Here is a 21535-nt window from a genome sequence, read left to right on the forward strand (position 1 = left end):
GGATATAAAAGCTGCCCAAGATAGACAGAAGCAATATGCAGATAAGAAGAGGTCAGGCAGAAAATTCGAAGAAGAAGATATGGTCTTCATTCGAGCATGCCCCAAAAGAAGTTCTCTATCTCTTGGGAAGTACAAGAAGTTATCCCCCAAATACTGTGGACCATATCTGATTACAAAGACAGTAGGTGACTTAGCCTATGAACTTCTTCTACCTCCTCATTTCAAAGTACATAATGTATTTCAAAGTACATAATGTATTTCATGTCAGCCGACTTTTAAGAAGTATGTACCGAGCCCGAATCATGTGCTTAATGATGAACTCTTAACTTCTTCAACTCAAGGGCAGATGGAACTCCAACCTGAAGAAATCCTTGATTTTTGAGAGAAGGTTCTCAAGAATAGAATTCTGAGAGAATTATAAGTCAAATGGAACTCCAACTTGAAGAAATCCTTGATTTTTGAGAGAAGGTTCTCAAGAATAGAATTCTGAGAGAATTATAAGTCAAATAGAAGTCCTATCCTTTTGAAGACGCCACCTGGGAGAAAGAAGGTTCTCAAGAATAGAATTCTGAGAGAATTATAAGTCAAATAGAAGTCCTATCCTTTTGAAGATGCCACCTGGGAGAAAGAAGGTTCTCAAGAATAGAATTCTGATTTTTGAGAGAAGGTTCTCAAGAATAGAATTCTGAGAGAATTATAAGTCAAATAGAAGTCCTATTCTTTTGAAGACGCCACGTGGGAGAAAGAAGCCGAACTGATGCGGGATTACCCCCAGTTTTTTGCGAGATGAGAACATCTCACGTTTTTCAACTGGGAGCTCCAAGTCATAGCACCACTCCCCAAAGAAAACATGAAGCCACTAGTAGATCTTCTATCTGAGATACTACCAGTCTAATTAGCATCTATGTACCCATGCACACATATCTATGTCCCACTTTCATAAAATAGTCCATAATGCAAAGTAGACCTCACATACCTCAGTATGCGTCTCAATGCATCCAAATGTGGCTTTCAAGGAACCTGCATAAACTGACTCACCAACCCAATAGCATAGCTCAAATCTAGCCTGATGATCATCATGTAGATCAAGCTTCCTACTATGCGCCTATACATAGTAAGATCCTCCAAAATCTCTCCTGAATGTGCACTCAACTTGCCATCGGCACTTTACATGTTTACCTGTTTGCTTTTCAACCATAAATCTGAAATTCTGAAAATGAGTGAACACCTCACTCTTCTCCTTCATGAAGTATACCCACACTTTCCTTGTGTGGTCATCAATAAATGTCACATATAATACCTGCAGCCTCCCATAGACGGTCTTCGTAGGACCCCATACATCTGAATGCACAACATCTAGTGCATTTCTGCTCACATTTCTGTCACATGGAAATACATGCTTTGTTTGCTTTCCAAATTAGCATGCTTCACATATTTTCTGCATACCTTCAACTTTAAACTTTGGCAGCCGTGTCACAATTCCTTTAGTCTACATAGACTTCATTCTCTGTACATTCACATGTCCAATTCTTTTATTCCAAATGTCTGTGTCTACAACAATTCCTGAACCATTTACAAACATCGTAGCACTCACTTCAGGCATGTTTACATTCAATGTAAACTTTCTGCCCACTCTGTTGCCTTTTGTAACCAACCTGCACTTGTCCTTAAAGTCTTCAACATAACAACCAGCAGGGTTAAACCAACCCTGCAAACCCTGCTCAATCATCTGGCCAACTGAAACCACATTCTTTGTTATGTTCGGAACATGAAGTACATCTACAAGGTACTTCACTTTGCCATCCTGCATAGACAATGGCACATCTCCAACATGGGCAATTGGATGAGCAGTGTCATCCCCTGTTTCCACAAAAACTGGTCTTTCAAGGTTTTTCATCTCCTTGAACCACTCCCCATGACTTGTCATGTGGTTTGAAGCACCTGAATCAACATACCATACATCATCTTTATGTGCTTCTTCAACATTTTCAGACATAGCATTAATGACATGCTGTATAACAAACAACCTTTCATTATCCTCATTATTTCTGCTTGAGGATGCATAGTTAAGGATTTCCTCAGGTTGGAGTACCATCTGGCCTTGAGTCGAAGAGATCAATTGTTCATCATCAAACCCACTGGCATCAGTAAACTAGGGTTTGGTAAAATCTGATAACTTAAGGACAGGATTGGTTACTAAGGCTGTCTTTAGTTTATCAAAGGCACTCTGACACATTGCAGTCCACTGAAAAAGGATACTCTTCTTGAGAAGGTTAGTTAAAGGGGACGCTATCTGAGCATACCTCGGTATAAAGATCCTATACCATCCGGTTAATCCTAGGAATCCTCTGACTTCCTTTATCGTCTTGCATTCTAGCCATTCTACGACTGCTTGGATCTTTGTAAAAAACATTTAGAAGATTAAGAAAAAACCATAAAGTCACACCTTACCTCTTGTTTTGCTTGATTCTCTATTCTTAGGAGAGACCCCCAACCAATCAATTGGTTAGTATGTGAATGTTAGTGGTGGAATGGTATGTAGGCATCTCAAAGATTCATATTACGTGCTGGAAGGGTGTGTGGCACATCATACCGCATCTAAAAGATCCATCCCCCCTCCACGCAATGAAATCGGGGGTGCTAGCAGCGGAAGTAACACTTCTTGCGCAAGGCAAAGCCTCTCACTCAGGGACAGAATTGAGTCTCATTTTAGGGATCCATTAGTCCAACCTAACCCCATCCAGTCCCATGGGTTAGCCAACCGCCCAACCACTGTAGTGATAGGATCCATTTAGGAATTTGGTTATGTTTTGCCCTAGGTACCAGGGAAAAGAGTACCCAGCCCCCCTAGCCGGCACATCAAGCAAACTTCAAGATAGTCACACCACTTACACACCCAATATGAAATTGCCTGTTTCATAGATTCAACTGTGAAACAATCTTTTAATGAAACCAAAGTATCATTGATCATTATCCTCCAAAATATTCAGGTTGAATTCTAATTTCCAATCATCGGTGTACCTATGGCATCATTGGCAACCAGAACGCTCACCACCTGTTCACTCAGGAGCCTTTTCAATAGTTTCTAGCTCATAGTACCCGGAAATATATTCACTTATAAAAATCCAGATGGACTCCCCGTTGAAGATCAACAAGATCAACCAACAGATCCATATAAAAGAGCCATGGACTCATCCGTTGAGGACCATCAAGGACAATCAACCAGATCCATGCTCGAGTTCATAAAACAATTCTATTTCCATGTTCCATTTTCTTCCTCGATGCATGTGTGGGTATCTTCTGCGACCCACAGCCCAAGCACCGTATGGTCAATACCCTCTAGGTTCCTTCACAGGTCACCTAGCGCTTCACTTATAGGCCGCTTCCTTGGTCCCTCATCCACCATACTGGAAGCTCACTATTTAAATCGAACCGAGGCTGGTCAAGACCTCGGTCGACCTTACTACACGAGACGTCCTCTGTTGACTCTCCATCAACTGTTGCAACTCGGTCGACCTTGCTACGCGAGACGTCCTATTTAAATCGAACCAAGGCTGGTCAAGACCTCGATCGACCTTGCTACGTGAGGGTCAACTGTTGCAACTTTATCAATTAGCTCTCCCCACCACAACCTCATTCACAAGATGGTCAAAATGCTTACCTAGCATTCTTGACATAAAACAGTCATTTAAAAACAGGTCATAAATACAGTTTCTAACAAACTCTCATCTTTCCACATTGTTCCACTTCATTTCTCGTTATTCCACATTCTTCTACATCAATTCACATTGCTAAATCCACATCCAATCATATGTATTCCCATTTTCCATCATCCATTCTCATCCAATCACATCATATTACATCTCATCACATCTATCCTCATCACATCTCATCCATTCAAATCTATCCCGATTCACATCACATCTCGTCCATTCAAATCTATCCCGATTCACATCACATCTCATCCATTCACATCTATTCCAATTCACATCACATCTCATCCATTCATATATGACCCTTATCTTATGCAATGGTTCTTTTTGTAATTAGCCTCAACTTGGGCGCACTTTGATCACTAGAGTATAGCATCTTTTAAGTAACTCTTGATTTGGCGGAAGTTTTGATAGGATTTAATGTTGTTGTTTTTAACTAGAATGCAATTTTGTGTTGGCATGTGCTTGTTTGGAATGTGATGCTATCTTTGGAGTTGTATCAAGCAGTTGGTGGTGGCAGAAGGTGCCATGTGCCAACATAATCTGCGTATGATGTTGATGTGGCTTTTTTGATGGCTTCTTCGATGGTCCTTTTTGTTATTATCCTTGACTTGGACACACTTCGCTCGCTGGAGTGTAGCTTCTTTTAAGTTACCATGCTTTGTGTTGGGAGGGGTCATTAGTTGGATTACATGCTATTGTCCTTGAGCAATCTTTTTTGTGTGGAGGTTGTTTGATGGGTTTCGCTCGGCTTTCCCTTCACCCAGAAAATCCTGCTCGGGTGACATATTTCCCCGTATGCATCTATTGGTAAGCCTATTACATGGGCACACATTTTCTTTAATCAACTATCAAAAGAACTTAAGAGTATAGGTTCTAATTCAAAGACAAATATTGGGAAATATTTACAATTTTTCCATCAGGGATCTTCACCACACTGTGCAGACCCCTAGTTGCCTCAAGAGCATAGGATGAACCACACTTTCAGAAGAAAAGTTTCAAGACAAAGAGATGAGGGAGTGGTCTCATAAGGAAATAGCCAAAGAAAAAACCCCAGAGAAAGAGCTAGAGATAGAAGTGCATAGAAGTAGTCAGGGAATCTGAAGATTGGAAGGGCCGAAACCATTAAAGACAACTCTGGAGATTATTGATGTGGCAAGTTGTTCAATTCCATTAATTTTTCTGGATGAAGTGGAGGTGGTGGATATGTTTTTATTGCAACTTACTTGCAAATATATTTCAAACTATGAAACAAAAGCAACTAGTGCATTTACATCATTAATAGCTCAAAAAGATGCTTTATAGAATGCCCTTAACGTGTCTAGAGCTGAGTTGACAAAATCTAGAGTTGAATTAGCAAAAATGTTCACAATTCAGAAATAAGGTAACAGCCTTGGAAGCTAAACATGTGACCTTGAGATAGATATTAGAGGCACTCAACAGAGAAGATGTAGTGCAGTCTACCACGAATAAGACTAGAATGTAATAAGAAATCCTAGACTTCTAGCATAAGTACATAAGTTTAGAGCTAAAATGTCAAAATTTAATGACCGAGCATCTCTTTGCAATCAACATGAACTTTCATCTAAAGCTGATCAGCCCTAGAACTACTCCATGGCACAAACCATAAAGAAGCACTTCTTAGGGTTTAAAGATTTTTAGCATTATTGGCATATCTCAAAGACTTTCCATGCGTAAGCAATCTATGTGATCTTTCTGTGAGGAATTTACACCTAGATTGTCCATGTAAACTTCAAGGAACTTGTGTAGCAAGTCCTTGAAAGATCTACTCATAAGCCTCTAGAAGGTGGTATACCCTATTGTGTGTAGCGAAAGCAGTCTTGTGTTGGTCCTTGGGATCTATCAAGTTTTGATTATAGCTCGAGAATCCATCTAAGAAATTATAGGCTTCTTTTCCAATAACTCTTTCAATGACATGTTCAATGAATGGTAGAGGGTATTGGTCCTTCACCGATTGCCACATTGACCTCTTTGAGATCAATGCAGACCTATAACTTTCTACTCTTTCCGCTCTTTGAGATCAATGCAGACCTATAACTTTCTGCTCTTCTTGGGGACCACTTTGATGGGTGAAACCCATTCAACATTTTTTATTTCATAAATGAACCTAACATTTAAGAGCTTGTCAATCTCTTTTCACAAGTTTGGCTTACTTGGGATTCTTTTTTCTTGGCCTTTGTCAGATAGGTCAGGCTCCTGCTATAATGGGGAAGGTGTGCATTAACACAAAATGAGGTACACCTTTCATGTCTTTGTAGGCCCAAACGAATATGTCTTTATATTCCTTGATGAGTGCTATTAATTCTTGCTCCTCAAACCTCAGACAGGTCTACTACAATGTTCATCGGTTTATGGTCCTCTACCGGATCAGTGAGATCTATCTCGTGTACGTCCATCCAAACTTTGGTCTAGATCACTCCCCGATGATTGTTTTTTCAAGCTTAATGACTCATGTAGGTCCATCCAAAATTTGGTCTAGATCACTCCCCGGTGATTTTTTGGCTTTTTAAGCTTAATGACTTGTTTGCCTATCGACGAGTAGTTTCTGAATTTTTTAGGCACTTTGGCGAGGTTCATAATTGTCATATCATCTTCCTTGGCAAGAGCCTTGAATCTAGCTTTTACTTTGCAATCCCTTTCAGCCAACTCTTTATTGCATTCTCTGTGCAGAGTGACTTAGTTTTTTAGACTTGGGGCCTTTGACAAAAGAAGTAGTTTCCTCAACCTTAGCTTGTGAAACTGGGTTAGGCTCATCTCCCCCCCCCTCCTTAGAGGTTTCCCACTCACAATAAAAGTTATCCCAAGATTGGCATGTAACATAATCTATCTCGATCATCCTTGACTGTAGGAGTTCCTGCTACTCGACCCCTTTGAGTTTAAAAGAGATGTTCAAGTGTTGGAAAGAGAGCTAGAAAGATGCACAAACTTTCTTCACAATGTTGTTGTGAAGACTCTACGGACCGGAGATTTGCTTATTCCACCAAACTGGGGTGCTGTATAAAGTATTGTACCATATTTCAGTAAAGAAATTCCACCTCTTCCTCTTAGTAGTTGCCTTTTCAATAATCTCCAAAAGATATGTATTCTTTTCAGGATCAAGATCGTCCTTCCAACTCCCGACCTTAGCCAACTCAACATGTTCCATCTGTGCTATTGCTAACATCAAGCCTCATGCACAAAGGTAAGGTTTAGTTACTTAACTATATGGTCAGAGTAATAATCCAGATCTGAAACCCAAAAATCTGACAAACGAGAAGAAAAGTAAGAAAAGATATCTTCTCAAAGAGATGGTGTCCAAATCTACAACTTTGATGGGTGTCCAAAAATGGTTTGACGGAATACTTATGGTGATTCCCACTCCAACAACATGTGGCAACAAGCTATAATGGATTCCTTATTATGAATGTAATTCATGTAAATATTATAATTTTAAGCATTGTATAAGCAATAGGTTGCTTATGAGCCTTGGGAGCCTAGCCAGCTACAATTTAAGTATGTGTGAACACTTAATGAGCTTGTATATAACTCACTTTCTCTCGTAATGTAACCTTGGGGGATGCACTTCTAAAAAATCATATGTATCACGTGCATTCAAGGGGCATTTAAAAAACCCCTTAACTAAAAATTTTTCCCCAATAAAACCACGCCTCTCTACTTATGAACTAACGGATTTTTTTTTGAAGTCGAATTAAAATACCCCTCTTGTTATTGTAATCCTATTAAAAGTTTTCCAAAATTTGAATTAAAATACCCCTCCTTTTGATCGCACGTGGTACACTAAAATTTTTTGAGGTGAACCCCCCGAGAATATAACATACTCTTCCATTGTGCAATAGAGTTTTTATCTGACTATTAACCTTCTCTAATGCATGCTAATCAGTATGTGTGAGTGATTTGAGGTGAGAGGAGGGACAAGGATCCATAGTCCACACGACGGTGTAACAACGCTCATTGGAAACGACAACGTAAACTGCTGCCCACAAAGGTGTAGAGCTCTTGAGCAATGTGCTCGAGCTTGGCCATCAAAAAGATCCCCATAATAGTTGTAGCTCGCAATGGATGGATGTAATGTGATGTGAATAGATGTGATGAGATGTGATGTGAATAGATGTGATGAGATGTGATTGTTATAAGCATATGCAACTCATACTTCTTGAAAGTTGATCTTTTTTTTGCTACTCTTATAGATCTCCCCAACAACATGAAGAAATTATTAGAGAAGTTTGAAGGTGCTGGAGAGACGAAAAACTCTCTCACTTGTAGCAAGAGTAGCATGATCCACGTGTAGCTCAATCCAATGGGATTTGCATCCCTTTTGGAGCTAGGGATTCAACCCGTACCAGTGCACAAAAGCTTATCCACAAATGGAGAGAAAAGCTTATAGTGGCTACCATCACATGACACTAGACTAAGCTTATAGTGGCTACCATCACATGACACTAGACTAAGCACACACACAAGCTCAACTTGCCCTCATTTCTACACACCCATTCATTCACAAATACAAGCAAGAGGAACACAATCACTATGCACACAAGCAAAGAGAAAGACCTCACTCCACTCCTATCTTCCTACAAACATGCACACACTCAAGCATCACGCTTCCATGAAAGCTTCAAATCAGCCCACATACACAAAAATGAAATACTAAAAGCATGCATAAGAGTAAAATGATTAGAGAAGAGGATGAGAAAGACTCATAACATTGCTATTGATTCAATGAAGAGATTTATCTCATACAATGATGTAGATGGGGTGAGAGAAGAGTCTTCACCTCTATGGAGAAGAGGGAGAGTAGCTCTCTCAAAGGAGCTCTTGCATGAACTTAGCCCAAAGTGTACCTAAGCTCTCAAATGAGCCACTTTTTATACAAAAACTCTAAAACTCCCAAAACTTCCCATGTGGGATTATTCTTAAGCCCACTCCCACACTCATCTACAACTTGGAACTCCTTATTACAAGAGCCCTAAATAAGAATGTCACTTGTTTTCCTGCTTGCATCTTTTTGTTGCATCCTTGCATTGATCTCCACTCGTCACGCAACACTCCCCTCTTCCTATTTTGCGCACGTCCTCGAGCGCGGTAGAAGCAAAAGCTGCAAAAAACAATGGATACAAGTAAAGCCTTTTATTGAAAAAAAAACCAGCAATGACAATCTCACATGTGAGCATACAAGTGAAAGGCTGATTAGAGTTTTAAAGAGTGCTAAAAGAGGTGAGTAAAGACTAGTCAAAGTGAGACTAAGTGGTAGATAGTGCTATGCAAAGGCAAGTGTGCTTGCACACCACAGGTTATGACCGCAGTCTCAATGTCCTAATCTATGCTCAAAGGAGCCTCATGGAAAGTTGGATTTGTCTTAGGTACACAAGTTGATGGTGGAATTGTGTAACAAGGAGAATTTGGGACAACTGGTATTTCAATATTTGTTTTGGGAAGGTCAACACAAGGAGATTTGTAGGTGCTATCACAACCACCTATCCTATCTTGAAGAGGTTGTGTTGATTTCCTTTGCACCCACTGATATGGAAATCCAAGGGTGGCTTTTGGAATCTTATTGATACACTCTTTTACCTCTAGCAAACCATGGCATTTGGGAAACTAAAGTGCTGTTGCACCCTCATAATAGCCTTGTGCTTTAAGAACATGCTTTGGGACCCAACGAGTAACAATCTGAGGTTTAGGCTTGGAAAAGATGTGCTTTTTAGGAGGCTTAGTAACTAGGCTTGGAAAAGATGTGCTTTTTAGGAGGCTTAGTAACTAGGCTAGATGGTACAAGTTTGTACGCATCTTTGGGTAGCCAAATTGATAATTCCTTCTTGCCTGGCCTTCTTTGAGTAGTGACTAAAGTAGTTGGAACATGCCAGCCATGGCCCTCACTTGAGGACTCATATCCACATCATTTGTGTTGGAGCTTCAAGAGCAGATTTTGAAAGTGGGTTGTGTAAGGTAGAAACACCACCCTTTTGACATGATAAAGCTCGTGGAGTAATAGATCCCAATACGCAATCAGAATCAATTTGCAATTTGTATTATCTATTCTTCCAATCTAAAGAACAATTGGTAGCACTTAACCATGATCGACCGAGAACAGCCTCTACCACTGCCTTAGACTTACTTGCCACATAAAAGGGAACTGACATCTGGTGATCCTGAATGGACATCATAATCACACATTTTTCCTCTATGGGGTTATCTTTACCTGAGAAGCTTCGTAAGTCAATAGGAATGTGCACAAGTGTTGGTTGTCCCAAGGCTATCCATGTGAGAGAACATTATAATCTGCACCAGAGTCAATTAAGGCATAGACGAAGTAGGTAGTCTCATGAAGATGAAGACACACTTGAATATTGAAAGGATCGACATATTATCAGTAGCCAATTGTAAGGCCAACATAGAAGCCTTGCAACGCTCCTTGGCTTTTGCAACTCTAGCTTTAGCCTCTTCTTGAGCCTGACGTTTAAGTAGGTCATGTGCTTCTTTCCGTGTGTGTGCAGCATGCATTTGTTGAAGCATGGCTTCAGTTAATGGTTCATTGTATTTCTTGAGACGACTTCCATTAATGAAGTTAGGCATTTGCTCACCTTCTAATGTCTCTAAACGCACTGCACCACTTGGAGTAAGCTCATTAATCACAAACGGTCCTAGGCCACGTTTCTTGAGCTTTCTCTTATGCTTCTTACAGCATTTACGTTTAGGTCGGCTTCGAGGGATCTCTACTTGAACCTCCCTTCCTCTCAAGAGCAGGCGTGCCTTTCCTAACTCTTCCTCAGGGATTATCACATCATTATCAAAATCAGAGTCCCATCCATCTTCCTTATCAGCATCATTAGTAGATTCGAGTGTTAAATCCTCCACTGAGACTTCCTCTACATGCAGTGCTGTTGTGGATGCATCCCCATAGTACAAAACATCTAGATTGTCAAGTGGTTATACCATTCGTATAGGAATAATGTCATATCCATCTGAGTCACAAAATTGAATTAGCTTAGGTAAAGCACAGGTCGATAATGTTGCAAGGACATGACTCCATTCTAGTGGATCAATTAAGTGCTCAGGGAAGGGTTGTGGAATGTACGCCTCATCTGATACACTTCGATTACCCTTAAGTCTCTCAGTATTGAAATCCCTACATGAGGCTCCACAGATCTTCTCGCCCATCTGACAATGTAACTCTTAAGCCCTCAGATGAAGCAGAATCAAACTCATCTATTGGAGACCTTGTTACATCACGATATGAGTGATTCTTTAGGTTGACCCTTGTGATGACAGAATCATGTCGGAGGTACAAATAATTGTATCCCCAATCTTGAATCATTTGAAATTGTCGCGTGAATGGTCTACCCAATATCACTTCATAGTTTGGATGTTTTCCAAAATCCACTACTGCAAAGGTGTGCTCATATTCAATCCCACATGTGGTGACCAATATGTTCTCAAGCAGCCCAAGGGAATGTTCTAAGCTTCCATCTGCTATAGCTGCAAGCGCATCCTGGTACTCCTAATAGCTGGTTTGCCCCACTTTTTCCAAATGGACCTTGTCACAATGCCCACTCCTGCACCACTATCAAGTATTGCAGTTGAAGCTACTTTTCGCACTTCTAATGGGAGGGTAGCATTTCACTGATCGTCCTCACAAAATTTTCCTACTTTGTTGATAGGAACTAGCATAACATGCTTTGTCTCAGGGTGTATAGTACAATGATGGTGACCCTTTTGTAGCAATACCTGCTCTGACAAACATGTGGCAATATCATTCCACAACTCTGGTCAAAGCTTTATTAAATCAAGCAAAGGTATGGTACAAGCCACTGGTGCTGACAAAATAGCTTGCACGATACCCATATCCATCTCCTTTGTCAACCTTCTATGCATGGAGGGTATCCTCAAGGTTTGAGAACAGTTCTCATATTCTCCCAAATATGATGGTAAGGTTTTCATTGTATGCTTACTTCTAGGAGAAACAATTGTTTGAACTTCCTCTTGGATGCTTGGGCGTCTAAAGTTGTTTTCTGTGCCCCTGGTAAAATCCACCTCAGAGATTGGAGGTGAAATAATAGAGGACATATTCTCATTAACTTTCTCATGAACTGCTGCCCACATCTCATTTGCCATGTCCTCGTTAGCATCAATAACTTCATCATTGCATGGGAAGGCAAGGCTAGGTGGTGGTAGAATACCTTCTTTCAATGGGGTGTCAATTGTTGCAGACTTCTCGCTATGAGATTGTGAGATGAGCTCACTTTTCATTTCCCAACTTGATGACACTTCTGGTATGGTTTCTAATGTTGACTTAAGAGAGGTTGGGCCCCGAGGGATAGGTGGAGGTGGTCCCTCAAGTATTGATTGAGCTTCCCTAATGAGTTGCTGATGTACAGCTAGATTGATCTTCTCCTCACGAGGGTTTGGGTATTCTTGAAGCTTCTTGGGTAGCTTCCCTAATGAGTTGCTGATGTACAGCTAGATTGATCTTCTCCTCACGAGGGTTTGGGTATTCTTGAAGCTTCTTGGGTAGCTCAGATAAAGCTGCAATGCGACTTCTATGAGCATCAATGATGGCATCTAGAGTCTCATTCACCTTATCCACAAAAACAGAACCCCCAGAACTATCCTCGGTCATACTAGCCTCATCTTGTTTAGCACTAGGCCCAGGTTGAGGTTGATGCTCCTCATGCACTTCTTGGGATGTAAAAGTTTGATCCCTCATGTTTTGTTTAGAGACTTCTTGAGAACTAGTGGATGCACTTTTAGTTCACTTGTTGCGGTTCTTTTTCCTCCTAGTGGTTTTTTTTCTATTGGAATGTAGGGTCTTGTCCACTAGATTTGCCTTTGCATCCCTAGTTCAAGGTGTCTCATCAGTTTGCATTTTGGCATTTCGTGTCTGTGATCTAGTCATGAGATTCTCAGATGAAGGTGATGATGGAACTGCCCCTACAAGGTTGAGTGAGACCTTTGGTTGAGAGGTGCCTTCCTCATGTGGTTTCAGCAAACAATCCTTTGGGAAGTGTTCTACACAACACCCTAGACAATATCTTTCAATTGGTGGAAACTGTGGTACTGTTGTATTGGATCGAGCTGCTTGCCTTGAGCGATGTGGACAATCACGAGCCCAAGAGCAGGAGGTTGAGCTCCAAGAATAGGTCGTGCTTGCTCTTGTGCCATCGGTGGCTTACGTTCAAAATTAGTATACTGTTGATGCATTTGTGGAGTCACTCCACCCCTTTGCTGCTCACGCTCCTGTCTCATTCTTGCAATGCGAGTACATTCCTGTGTGGTGTGGGTAAAGTTCCAAGCACAGGCTTGGCACCACTTCTTTGTGGGTTGGTTTGTGACTAGAGGAGAAAAGTTATTACATTCTTCGGTTTTATGGTTACCGCCACATGCTCCACAAAGATGAGGACCTGTAGGTAGTACACTCCTCATTCGTTGTGCTGCTGTTGTTATGGCTGCATGGGTGGGCGATAGGTCTGTCCCAATCTCCTTAGTACTAGGTTAGCTATCTGGTATGGATTTACTAGCGCGCTAGAACCCTGAACTTTGGTCATCACCCCACTGATCCCTAGGTTGCACCTTAGGGCCAGAACCATCTTGGAATTTGAAGTTATCTGTGAAATCCATAGCATCATGGCAACACTCATTGAAATTTGTATGCTTCTTTGCATAGAGATGTGTATGCAGTGTTGAATTTTTGAGTCCTTTTAAGAAGAGAGAAATTAATCGACTCTGGGTGGGCTTCTCATCTTCTGGGCAGTACTGCTTCATCCTATTTACACAATCTCTAACACTCTCAGTTTCGCCTTGCTTGAAAGAGTAGATGTTTGCTACCGTGTCATGTTGAATCCCCATCAAGGAAAAAGCAGCAATGAATCTCTCTTCCAGAACTCGTAAAGAAGATTTGTCTGAAGCCTCTAGTGCCTAAAACCAAGCAAGGGCCTTTCCCTCAAGAGTGGGCCCAAATCCTTCAATTTGTGTATGCTTGTCAGTCACTTGCTCAGCTCGAACTGCTTGCCTAAATGCTGCTACATGGTCATATGGATCTCCCGACCCTTCGTACTTCTTTACTAGTTTCTGAAGATTTTATTTTTTTACTTTTTTTCTTTTTTTATTTTTTTACTTTTTTTTACTAATTACACAAAAATACTAATTATGCACAAAATTATAAAAATTTAAAAAAATGCAAGTTACACTAATTATGTAAAAAATTATAGAAATTTAAAAAATAAAAAATTACAAAATATGCAAAGAATATGGACTCCTAAAAAAAACACATAATTTACAGAATTTTTCTTTTTTCTTTTTTCTCTTTTTTTTAAATTATTTTTAGTTATTTTTATTGTTTTATTATTTATTTTTCTTTTTATTTTTATTATTATTTTTTTAAAAAATACAAAAAACATGAAAATTAACCCAAAAATTTAAAATTTAAAAATTAAAAATTAAAAATTAAAAATTAAAAAAAATACTAACCTTTTTTCCTGGCGCTTTCTCTGCGGATTCGCCGCCGGCCCCTTCACGTGCCTCCGTCAACCGTCTTTAATGGCTAGCTCCCACCGCACCGACCTCTTCGTCTTCTTCTGCAGCCAGCCGCCCTCTTCACTGCTGCCAGCTCAGATACAGCCACCTTGCGCTTCTTCTCATGCAGCCTTCAACGGCCACCAACCTTCGCAGCTTTTAGCCGAGGCCTGGCCACCAGTGCCTTCGCCCCTCTGCTTACGCTCTTTCCACCCTGACCTTCGCACCGCCAACAGCTGAGGCCCGTGCCCAGCTCTCTCCACGTGGCCTTAGATGCAACCGCCTATGCTTACGGTGCTACCGGCCTTCTTGCCTTCTTTTGATGCAGCCTTCAACGAGAACTTCGCACCCAGGCGCCCTCCACGCCGCCGGCCACTACCTTCGCAGCCGCCTCTCGCCGGCCAGCTGCCTCCACGTCGGCCAGCCTTTCACACCCCTTTCTCTGCTTGCTCTCAAATGCTGGCTTCACAATCACCTTGACGACTGTCAACTCGCCGGTGCTGCTAACGGCGACACAGCCCTTCTTGCGGCCTACGTTGGCCACTGCAGGCGGCCACCTCACCACCGCAGGCTGCCTCCTGGCCAGCAGCCCTCGCCTCCCCACTCTACTTGCGGCCAGCCTTCGGCCACCTCTCCCGCAGGTCGCCTGGGCCTCCTTCACTTCTTTTATTTTATTTTTTTTTCTTCACCTCCTTGGGGCCACTTCACACCGGCCTGCCACCACTGAAGCTCGGCCGCTTCACCACCTTGCCTCGCTGCCCGGCCTTCGCCTCCCTCTTGCTACAGCCAGCCGCCCACACGGCCTTAGATGCAGCTGGCTAATATTGCATTAAGCATTAATCTATTGCATTATTGCATTATGCAATAAGCTTAAGCCATAACGCATTAATACATTAAGCACAAGTTTAATGCATAATACATAAGCTCACACATAATGCATTGAGCTTAATGTATTATTCAGATTTTCGTTTCTAATCTATGAACAAAAAATGAACACGACGATGAAAACAACAATGGAAAGCATATACATGAATGAGAAAACATTAGTTGGAGTAGATCTCAACCGCACAAGTAAGTACTAATCTATTTTTTTTCTCTTCTAATCACTAGCTCCGAGATTCCACACTCATGCTAACCCTAAACCTAAAAACAAAAGGAAATAGTGGTAGTAATGCAAGCTTCTCAACCGGTTTTGAGTCTTCTCCGCCGGCAGCGGCGCCAATGGAGAGACGGAAAACTCTCTCACTTGTAGCAAGAGTAGCATGATCCTCGTGTAGCTCAATCCAATGGGATTTGCATCCCTTTCGGAGCTAGGGATTCAACCCGTACTAGTGCACAAAAGCTTATCCACAAATGGAGAGAATGCTTATGGCTACCATCACATGACACTAGACTAAGCACACACACAAGCTCAACTTGCCCTCATTCCTACACACCCATTCATTCACAAATACAAGCAAGAGGAACACAATCACTATGCACACAAGCAAAGAAAAAGACCTCACTCCACTCCTATCTTCCTACAAGCATGCACACACTCAAGCATCAAGCTTCCATCATGAAAGCTTCAAATCATCCCACATACACAAAAATGAAATACTAAAAGCATGCATAAGAGTAAAATGATTAGAGAAGAGGATGAGAAAGACTCATGACATTGCTATTGATTCAATGAAGAGATGTATCCCATACAATGATGTAGATGGGGTGAGAGAAGAGTCTTCACCTCTATGGAGAAGAGGGAGAGTAGCTCTCTCAAAGGAGCTCTTGCATGAACTTAGCCCAAAGTGTACCTAAGCTCTCAAATGAGCCACTTTTTATACAAAAACTCTAAAACTCCCAAAACTTCCCATGTGGGATTATTCTTAAGCCCACTCCCACACTCATCTACAACTTGGAACTCATCTACAACTTGGAACTCCTTACAAGAGCCCTAAATAAGAATGTCACTTGTTTTTCTGCTTGCATCTTTTTGTTGCATCCTTGCATTGATCTCCACTCGTCATCACGCAACAGGTGCCCACCTTTTGTAATCAAGAAACTACTATGTAAGTGGCGATTTGGTAAAACGATATAAATCTACTTATAAAAGGAGACTTAGTTGTCATTTATAGTATCAAGAATAGTAAGAGGAAACTCAAATATAGAGGCCTATGACCACTAAGTGTCTTTGAGGTTATCCCCCAAGTAGCAGTGTGCATAGAAACCTTAGCTGGAGTATGAATCGATGCATTTATCATTTGTAGAAAGCTACAATGTTGGTTCGGTCCTTTAATAGAGAATACACTTCATGAGCTTCAAAAGGAAAAAAAACATGATAATTAGAGGAGATCAATTAGAAAGGAAACATGGAAGAAAATTTCCTTCCTCCACCTTTTCTAGCTCATCATTGTTGCTCCATCATTGTTGTCTCATAATACTGGTAGCTTGTGCCTTTCCACTATTTCCAATCATGTCTTATGTTGATCATTCCAAGATGCTTTGCTATTTCCCACCTTGCCATGATTGTTCCAAGTTGCTTTGCTAACTTTCCTTTTGAATGAAGCTTCAAGTTGAGGACTTTCAAATCTCCTAGTTCTTTAGGCCAAGTTATATTGATCCACCTAAGTATAGTTATTTAGGTTGCCATGATCCAAACACCCAAAGAGAAGACATGTCAAAACATGCAAGAAGAAGCAAGAGAGAAAAATTTACAAATATATATATATATATATATATATATAAACACTGCTATTCTTGAATGAAGAAGGAAATAAGTTGACCTAATCTACAAGACTAGTCAAGAATCAAATTTTGGAGGTGCGAATTGTTCACATAAGTGGATATGGGGGAGGTGCATTAGACGTTTTGAATGAAGCTTCAAGTTGAGGATTTTCGGATCTCCGCAAGCAGGGAGCAACCTGGAACTTATGAGTATAGGCATTAATAAATTAATGCTAAGATAAAAATTGTGAATAGCTCAGCTCACACCAAGTTATAAAGTTAAAAGTTTTTAAAGAAGGATGGAGCATTTGATGATATGGAAATTATATATGAATGTACTATCATCATTTGATAACGTTCACAACATCTTAACACGGTGGACTCATTCTTTCTGCCACGTGGTGGTGGATAAGTGCATGCCACGTGCGAGTGTGGAGTGGAGTTGTCTAAGGTCGAGTTTTAGAAAGGTTGATGAGGCCGCTACGTGACGGCCATGCTGGAGGAGGGGGCGCTTGCACAATAAAGTCCGCAACACGAAGGCCTTGCGATCTCATCGCCATAGCCATGGCTGCAGAGCAAGCTCGGCAAACCCGAGATCAAGCACGGGAGCACGCAGAGGGCCTCTTCGACAGAGTGAGAAAGCACAGCCCTGCATCTAGCCAGATCATCGGCTTCCTTGCCTTGCTTACAACAGCCGGTATCTCTCTCTTCCTCGGCGGCCTCACCGTCACCGGCATAATCATCACCCTTGTCCTCCTCACGCCCGTTTTCCTCTTCTTCAGCCCTATCCTCGTCCCCGCCGGCATTGTTCTCTTCCTCTGCGTTGCCGGTGTGCTGACCGCTGGCGGCGCTGGGGTGACCACCTTGTCTGTTCTCTCCTGGGTCTATAACTACTTCAAAGGGCGCCAACCTCCCGGCGCCGAACAGGTAGATCATGCACGGCGGAGAGCTGTGGAAACCACAGAGCAGGTCAAGCTCAAAGCTCGAGAGCTAGGTGCCCCCAAGGCCCAAGGGGCAGCCCCTGGTGCTTAACGTGGCAAGTATACGTAGCTACTACTAATATATTAAGCAATATATATTGTTGGGCTTTTGCGTGTTTAGCTAAGCTTTGATTTTGCGTGGCATCCGCCGAGGACAGTTTGTAATCGTCGACAATTGTTATAATATATTAAGCAGTATGTATTTTTCATGCCTAAAAAACTGGTGCCTCCTCCATGCATTTTTCAGTGTGTTCAAAGTTTTTTTCAGGCTATTACTATATATATATATATATATATATATATAGGGTGGAACACCTGTGGTTCTGCATAATTAAATTGCATCTTTCTGAGCCCTCCTCCATGCATAGGTTGTTGGCATTTTCAATTGCTTGAAGTGGGTCCTCTTGTAAACAAGCATCTCGTATATTCATATATTTGCACATACTTTACAATGATAAGGCCCTCCTCTTGTAGACAAAAATTGTAAAATATATGATTGGCAAAGACCTCTATCATTGATAATTCTCCCTAGTTCCTCTTGTAGACAAGGATTGTAAATATCCCCTTGGTTCTCAATGGTGGTTTAGTCTCAAAGGTGGTTTACACCTTAAGCATTTCCACTTGGGTGTTGTCATCGATTGTCTTCTATGGTCGCAAAGGTGGTTTGATTTCCCACCTCATCGCACCTATTTGGCCACTTCCACCGGTCTTGTCATCATTGTCTTCTATGGTCGCAAAGGTGGTTTGATTTCCCACATCACACCTATTTGGCCACTTCCACCTGGGTCTTCTCTTTATGGTTTCAACCCTCATCACACCACCTTTGAGACTGGATGGGTCTTCTAGTTCTTTGTTGCAAGTGGATGGGTCTTCTAGTTCTTTGCGGTTTCAACCCACCTCCTTGGTCACTTCCACTCTCCTTAGGCACCTCACTTGAATCTTCTATTTGTAAACAAGCTACGTTTGCATTTTGTCTAATTAACATGAGCATTATATTTTGTATAATTCATCTAATTCTTGTGCATTTCACTTGCTTTTCTTGTACACGAGCATTGCAACCATGATTGACACGATCAATGATTGTCTTTTCACCAAATGTAGATAAAGATACTAAAGGTGGTTTCATGCCTTCCCTTATGAGCTATTAGTATGGTGATTTTCAATCAATTATGAGCTATTACTAATTAGTATGGTGATTTTCAATCAATGTATGAATCTTCTCTTTGTAAGAATTTGCATTTTGTCTAAGAATTTGCATTTTGTCTAATTCTTGTCCATCTGACTTGCTTTTCTTGTACACATGAGCATTATATTTTGTCTAATTCTTGTGCATTTCACTTGCTTTTCTCGTACACGAGAATTTTAACCATGATTGAAAAAATCAATGTATGTCTTCTCACCAAATGTAGAATCAATGTGTCTTTTCACCAAATGTAGATAAAGATGGTAAAGGTGGTTTTATGCCTTCCCTTATGAGCTATTAGTATGGTGATTTTCAATCAATGTGTCTTCACCAAATGTAGGTAAAGATAGCTATTAGTATGGTGATTTTCAATCAATGTGTCTTCACCAAATGTAGGTAAAGATAGCTATTAGTATGGTGATTTTCAATCAATGTGTCTTTTCACCAAATGTAGGTAAAGATAGTAAAGGTGGTTTCATGCCTTCTTAATCAATGTGTCTTTTCACCAAATGTAGGTAAAGATAGTAAAGGTGGTTTCATGCCTTCTTATGAGCTATTAGTATGGTGATTGAGACCCACATCATGCATACCTTCACCTATGAGCATAGATGGTAGACCCACATCATTCATACCTTCACCTATGAGCATAGGTGGTTTTACTTGTAGTAGTAGTAAATAGTTTCACACTCCATAGTACACCCCTTCATGGAGTGCATAGGTGGTTTCACACACGTAATCCCTTCATGGAGATACATGCCCATTCTAACCATTTTACTCCACACAATGTATTCCACAATACATAGGAGGAATGCTTTAAGTCACACAATGTATTCCACAATACATAGGAGGAACACAATGTATTCCACAATACATAGGAGGAGGTAAGGATCAATGCTTTAAGTTATGATTCTTTAGATAAATATAATTTGAGTTTTTGCCTATAATTTGAGTTTCTCCTACATGGAGGAGGGGTACCTTTTTTAAGTTATGATTCTTTAGATAAATATAATTTGAGTTTTTGACTATAATTTGAGTTTCTCCTAATCTCTTCATGGAGAAGGGGTGTAGTATGGAGTGTGAAATCACCTAACTACCTTTCCTCTTCCTATTGCTAGGGGTGCTCCTAATCCCTTCATGGAGAAGGGGTGTAGGGGTGCTCCTAATCCCTTCATGGAGAAGGGGTGTACTATGGAGTGTGAAACTACCTAACTACCTTTCCTCTTCGTCTTGCTAGGGAGGTGACAAATAAATCTTCTTGAAAAGAGTAGTATGTGGGTCTACTACTGGTGGATCATAGTATGTGGGTGTGTACTACTAGATCATTACCTAACTACCTTTCCTCTTCCTCTTGCTAGGGGTGCTCCTAATCCCTTCATGGAGAAGGGGTGTGCTATGGAGTGTGAAACTACCTAACTACCTTTCCTCTTCCTCTTGCTAGGGGGGTGACAAATAAAGCTTCTTGAAAACAGTAGTATGTGGGTGTTTTAGTATGTGGGTGTACTGTGTTTTAGTATGTGGGTGTACTAGGTCATAGTATGTGGGTGTGTATCATTTTCCACGCAAATGATCTCATAATTATTATGATGATGAACTCACCCTAGTATGCACTACGGCAAATCATCACATAACCATGGATGTAGTGCATATCACATGAGTGTACCCATGCTACCATGGATGTAGTGCCTATCACATGAATGTACCCATGCTACCCGACTCCTACCCGACGACAACTCTAATCAAGTAATCATAAGCAGATGAATTCACATAATCATGGACTTACCCACACTACTAAAGATGACTTACCCTACAATACTAAAGATTAGTTGAGTTCTTTATCACTCTCTAATTTGGTTCTTCCATTATTCATGAGATAAAAATGTAATTGGGTCAAACTACTATGTTGCATAAAAATGTAATTGGCAATCAACACTGGGCACCTCCGAGTAGAAGATTTATAATAGAGTCCAAGAATGGGTACATCTTATAATAGAGGCCAAAAATTATACAGCTTGGATGTGATAGCATACATAATCAAGAAGATAGTTGAAGTTTTTACTATGCAAGAGAGGGTAGAAGGGGGTGCCTAGCTTCTCATGCTTGCCCATGTCTTTTCATGTGATTTTTCCAATGGAGTAATGGGGGAGGGGCCCCTAAGGGGTGCCTAAAATATAAGTTGTCCACCCTTTTATTATTTGCCCTTGAAAACAAGTTCACACATGCAAACCATATGTCAACCAATACCAGTGTGTAGTTTCGATCATTCCCCATCTTTCAAGCATTGGGTACATACTTGTTATCTAGCTACTCAAGTACAAAACCCTACCTTGACACTTAGTGACAAATCATTCATGTACATACAAACTCCACAAGTGGAAAGTACTTGGCCAAAAAAAATTACATATCAAGAACAATTTGCTATTTCACTT

General features: G+C 40.9%; 1 pseudogene; it reads left to right on the top strand.

Moving 5' to 3' along the window:
• The first annotated feature begins 17510 nt into the window (after positions 1-17510).
• LOC147623549 (oleosin G pseudogene) lies at positions 17511-17978 on the top strand (annotated as a pseudogene).
• The last annotated feature ends 3557 nt before the right edge of the window (positions 17979-21535 follow it).

Source organism: Cibotium barometz, chromosome 26 (genome assembly GCF_041138505.1).
Source record: "Cibotium barometz isolate CiBa-2024 chromosome 26, ASM4113850v1, whole genome shotgun sequence".
Taxonomy (NCBI): Eukaryota; Viridiplantae; Streptophyta; class Polypodiopsida; order Cyatheales; family Cibotiaceae; genus Cibotium; species Cibotium barometz.